This window comes from Penaeus vannamei, chromosome 42, assembly GCF_042767895.1.
Source record: "Penaeus vannamei isolate JL-2024 chromosome 42, ASM4276789v1, whole genome shotgun sequence".
In the NCBI taxonomy this organism is placed as follows: domain Eukaryota; kingdom Metazoa; phylum Arthropoda; class Malacostraca; order Decapoda; family Penaeidae; genus Penaeus; species Penaeus vannamei.
The window spans coordinates 7,328,330-7,334,329 of record NC_091590.1 but is presented as its reverse complement, the minus strand read 5'-3'; positions in this window follow the sequence as shown (position 1 = coordinate 7,334,329).

Sequence of the window (6,000 nt, the reverse complement as noted above, 5' to 3'; positions counted from 1 at the left end):
TAGCGAAACATAGTGCCAGAGACCTTGCAAAGAGCTGTCTGTTGATTGGGTGCCTGAATGGTTGGTGCTGGCTAGCCGCTGGCTTGCAAGGAAAGATGTATGTTATATGGAGTGTAGGCTGTCAAGTGCTTTTGTATTCCTTCCATCAAGACAACATGACTGACGCTGTTGTGCATTGGAATAGGCGTTCTTGTCTTTCCTCATGTCTTTTCCTTTGACACTCAGATGTAAGATGCCCTCTGCGATGGTAATATTCACATACTTTGGTCTTACGGCAGTTGTTTTCAGAATGACCCCTTATTTTACAATCTCTGATGTCGATTATAAATGATATTCTGGGGGTTACAGGACTTATGCTGTGCTTGTACCTGTGTTTGGTTTGAGTGGGCCAGATCTGTCTGTGCCTGTTGATGCAGAGCTGGCTGTTGCATTTCTTCAGATGAGATTGGCTGGTAAGGCTGGGGGTGTATGGCTGAGATTGAAGTGGTTGTGGTGAGGTTACCTCAGGACCAATAGCCTGGTCAATTTTGTCTGGTTTAGTTATGCAAGCTATAGCTTTGAGTTTAACTGTACTTACAAATAAAAGTTGCAGCAATAATGTTGTCATAAAAGTTGACAATGGAAACAGCACCGTCTCGTCCATGCGTCAGGTCCTGAGCTGGGTTACAAAGGATCCTCAATGGGAAGTTCTTTTGGGCGAAATATGCACTGAGCTGTAAGATTGTTTTCGAGGTTCAAGCCAGAGAATTTCTTCCTCGTTGATATTCGCCTCGCTGTCTTCTTCAGTGATTGGTTGGTCCTCAATCTAGAGGATTTCCGTTTTGGTTCCGAGAACTGAGCGTAGGTTTGGGGCGTCGGAGCAATCGAACACCTGTTTGTCTGCCAGACATGTGTTGTGGCAGATGTTTGGACACTCGCTTTGAGCATTTGATTGGCGGTTTGCTGACTGTCGATTTGCCACAGACCCAGCACCACACTCGCGGTACGTAGCCAGACAACCCTTGAGGGAGAGCAATACGAGCGTGTCGTCTTGATTTCGACATAATGTCACTTCTGACTCAGTCGTACTCTTCCACACAGTTTACGTAAAAATACAGTTAAGCAAAACGAGCTTAAAGTGTAAATTAGAATTACGTATACCAAAAATATATATATATAAATGGTCATTTTATATATATATATATATATATATATATATATATATATATATATATATATATATATATATATATATATATATATATATTCTAAAAGGCAAATGCTTCATACTCAAAATGCTTAAAGTAGTTAGTAAAGGAAAATTAAAAGATATAATACGTTTAAAATCTTTGTTGAGTTGGTAATTTTTTTTCTATATTAAAAGGCAAGGGTTTTAGCAATAAACATGAGATGATAAAACATATTTACAGACAGTCACTCACACCTCTTACACTTTCGTACGACCCTTTACTTATTGCATAAACATAAACACAGATACATGACCAGTTATTGATAAAGCAGTGAAATATTACAATAATATATAAAAATCATAAAAGTAGTAATAACAGTATAGTACCAAATTATATGTATATATAAAACCATATCTACATGTGTTCGAAATCTCCCTCCCCCTGCTTCTCTCTCCTCTCTCTCTCTTCCTCCCTCTCTCTCACTATTTCTTTCTTTCTCCCTTCCTCCCTATCCCCCCCTCCCCTCCCTCCCTCCCTCCCTCCATCTCTCTCTCTCTCTCTCTCTCTCTCTCTCTCTCTCTCTCTCTCTCTCTCTCTCTCTCTCTCTCTCTCTCTCTCTCTCCCTCTCTCATCTCTCTCTCTATATTCCTTTCTCTCTCTTATCTCTCATCTCTCTCTCTCTCTTTCTCTTTCTCTCCCTCTCTCTCTCTGTCTCTCATTATCTCATTATCTCATTATCTCATCCTCTCACCCTCTCATCCTCTCACTCCTCTCTCTCTCTCTCTCACTCTTTCTCCCGCTCTCTCTCTCACCCTTTCCCTCTCCCGCCCCCCCCCTCTCTCTTTTTCTCTCTCTCCCTCTCCCCCTCTCTCTCTCCCTCTCCCTTTCCTTCCCCCTCTCTCTCTCTCTCTCTCCCTCTCCCTTTCCTTCCCCCCCATCTCTCTCTCTCCCTCTCCCTTTCCTTCCCCCCCCCCCCTCTCTCTCTCTCTCTCTCCTCTCTCTCTCTCTCTCTCTCTCTCTCTCTCTCTCTCTCTCTCTCTCTCTCTCTCTCTCTCTCTCTCTCTCTCTCTCTCTCTCTCTCTTTCTCTCTTTCTCTCTCTCTCTCTCTCTCTCTCTCTCTCTCTCTCTCTCTCTCTCTCTCTCTCTCTCTCTCTCTCTCTCTCTCTCTCTCTCTCTCTCTCTCTCTCTCTCTCTCTCTCTCTCTCTCTCTTTCTATCTAACCTACCACCAGCCTGGGCTTCTCCTTGAGGGTCGCCGCGTACTCGAGGAGCCCCAGGTGCTCCTCGACCGCCAGGCGCCACTACCGCTCCTCCTTGAGTTTCTTGTAGGCCGCGTGACATCCCTGGAGTATCATGGCTAGGGAGGGGGTTAAGGAGAGAAGTGTGGTCATGAGGGGAAATGAGGTTATGAGGTGAACGGGGAAATGGGCACGGGATAAATGGCTGAGGGGAAACAGAGAGGAGAGTAAGAATGGGGGTAGTAGGAAAGTGGAAGGAGGTGGAAGGGTCAGGGGAAGCAAGGGGGAAAAGTGTAATGGGGGTGAGTGAGAGTGGAAATGAGGGTTATGGAAAAATGAAAGTCAAAGGATAGGCTGGAAAGAGAGGGAAGAGAGAGTCGCGGTTATGTGCGAAATGAGGGGAACGATGATCAGGGGGAGAGGTAGGAATGACTGAAATGGGAGAGGAGAGAAGGGAATGCTCTCGAGGGAATATGAGGGAAATGAGGGCTCATTGGAAATATAATTTGAAGGGAAGGGGAAAGGGATTGCAGGAATGGCCCAGGGGAACAAAGAGGCGAGGGGCGTGATGAGGAGGAAAATATGAGGGGAATGAGGAGTGTATGGGATCGGCTGTTGTGTCAAGTGTTTACCTCTTACGTGATTGGCCGAAGGGATTCCGAAGAATAATTGCCTGTCGCTCGCTCATAGGTGCAATTGCTGTAGCAGAGTCCTCTGTCGGCTTCCATTAGAACTAGAATAGTTAGGTCAATCTGCAACCGTGACTTACGAGGTGCATTAAACCTTCACTTATTTAAGCTTACTTGATCGCTGGTATTTGTCGAACGATCATGTGTTCGTGAGGACCGGGTTCTCTAACCGTCGCAGCTACGACTGTAAAATGTCGATGGCTACATTTACGGTCGTAACAGACAGCGCTGGTATTCATGAACAATGTATGGCGTTTTAAGCTTGGTGTTCTCCAGCCGGGCGGAAGGCGAGCGAAGCACCGGTTTAAAACGAAGGCTGATCCGCAAGAGTGGCTGAACGAAGCGTCTAACCTGAATGAATTTGCAATAAAACTCAAGTCTCTGACAAAAGACACGTTCCAGATCAATATGTCCATCTTGAAAATTTGAAAGATTTTCTCTTAGATGTACACAAAGTGCCCCTAAAACAGACAAACACTCCGGCGGGGCTTGGGAACAAGCCACACACACATTTCACTTTGAGGAACAGAGGAAACCATGACTATCGCTTAATTAAATTTGCCCAGTCTCCTTTCCCTCACTAATTCCCAGAAAAGACGAGCTAAGGAAACAATATATATATATATATATATATATATATATATATATATATATATATATATATATATATATATAAATGCACACACACACACACACACACACACACACACACACACACACACACACACACACACACACACACACACACACACACACACACACACACACACACACACACACACACACACACACACACACACACACACACACACACACACACACACACACACACACACACACACACACACACACACACACACACACATATATACAAACATACACACAAATACATATACACACATATATCTACACACACATACATATACACATATATCTACACACACATACTTATATACACAAAGATATACTACATACACACATATAAACAAATATAAAACACACACACACATGCAAATATATATATGTATGTAACGCACACGGACACGCACATGGACGATTACACTTACACTTACACATACAAAGTTGATAATGAATGTAACCGTATATAATTGCAACAGAAAAAGATATTACAATAAAAGATCTGCTTCTCTCATAGCTGACATCACACATATTTATCTTCTCCTTTTATATGATTTCAGACTTTTTCAAGCATATCTCTAGATTTGTATTTCTTGTCTTTTACTATGTCTTACTTTTGATTTTTGTAAAATCCTTATTTGTCTTGGTATGTAAGACTCAGTTGAAGTGTTCTTTTGTTATTAGAGATGCATGTTCGGATTATATTCATGAAAGAGAAGTAATCTTGAGTGTCTTCTATCGTTTCTTCTTGTTAATACCATCTGCATGACGATTATGTTTCCATTTTTACTTTTATCGTGTGTTTTGTTTTAATTCGCGTTTAACATACATTTCTTCTTCTTTGTTCAGATCTTGACCATAGAGTAGGGCTATTCTCTTTGATGTCATACGTTAGTAATTTAATGTTTTGTTTAGTTAGTCTTCCCAGCATTTCTTTTTTACTTTTTTTTAAAGGTGGTGTTTGTCTTTTTGTTTGATCTATATTATTCTCTCTTTTTTTTGCCTCTGACGCTTTTGTACGATGGGATCCAATGCGTTTTTTTGATGATTTGGTTCTGGTTTGATAATGTGGATGTAATCTGTCGTCTCGTATACGATTTGTTTGTTTTGGGGTTTATGGTTTACTGTAAATTATAATGCTAAGTAGGAATCTATGGGATTGAAGAGCTGGTTATTCTTTTGTTCTGAATGTATTTGTCTATTTTATAATAATTACGCGTCAGTTCTTGAAAAAATCGGATTTATTTTAGATTAATCAAGTTTTTCTTTACATTTGAATCGAATTTTAAAAATAGTTAGATCATATTTTATACTATTGGCGTTTAATAGCCTGATGTTATTTATGACTACCAGATATAAGTATTTTAAGCACTTAATGACCTTTCCCATATTATACTGGGATCGGATTTACAAACATAAGATCATTAAATCATTCACTAATGGTAATTCACCTCGTAATTCATGGTTACTGATCACCCTACCCACACTAGTTCCATAAATAGCCAACAGAGGCAAAGCAATTATACAAGTGCTATACATTTAAGGTGCATATTAAACGATTTTGATTCATTTTTGCTCCCTTCCATTTTGACGCCCCTACTTCGAATATCTCCAGGATGGCCATAATACATTAATTTTATAAGTAGTTAGTATTTATTAACAGCTTTATTATTCTCTAGAAGACATAGTCCAGTTAATGCATCTGGTCTACACAGAAATTACCACAGCTTGGTAGCTTGTGATATGTATTGGCAAAAAAATGTCATTTAATAATTGAATTTCATGGAAATCACTGGGTTCTGTCGGTTAGGTTAACGGATTGTTTACCAATGAGACCTCATGGAACTATGGTAAGCTTCCTCTCGTGGTAGTTTGAAAATGTTTGGTTGGATTACGAAATTACTCCCAAGATATCCGACCAAGAAGTTCCATCGAAAACGGGAATGAACATTAGTTACACGTTTTAAAATATCTTGCCGTCAAAAATGAGCCTTTATATGAGGCTCTTCGCGTAACTGAAAAAAAATAAACAGTTCCGCGACTCTTGAATTATGGCTGCAGCAAAATGACGTTTTATGGACATGTTCGGGAGATAAGTAGGATTTTTTTTCGGTCGCCATTGTCAAATTATGAAACAGTCGGAACTCGTTTTTTGGCCGTGCGGTTTGGACTTTGCTATCCTTTGCCAAAGGGCCGCCAGACGCATAAGCTGCTAAAAAATTATGGCATATCAATTAGCAGTTTTCGTATTCACAAGATATTATTT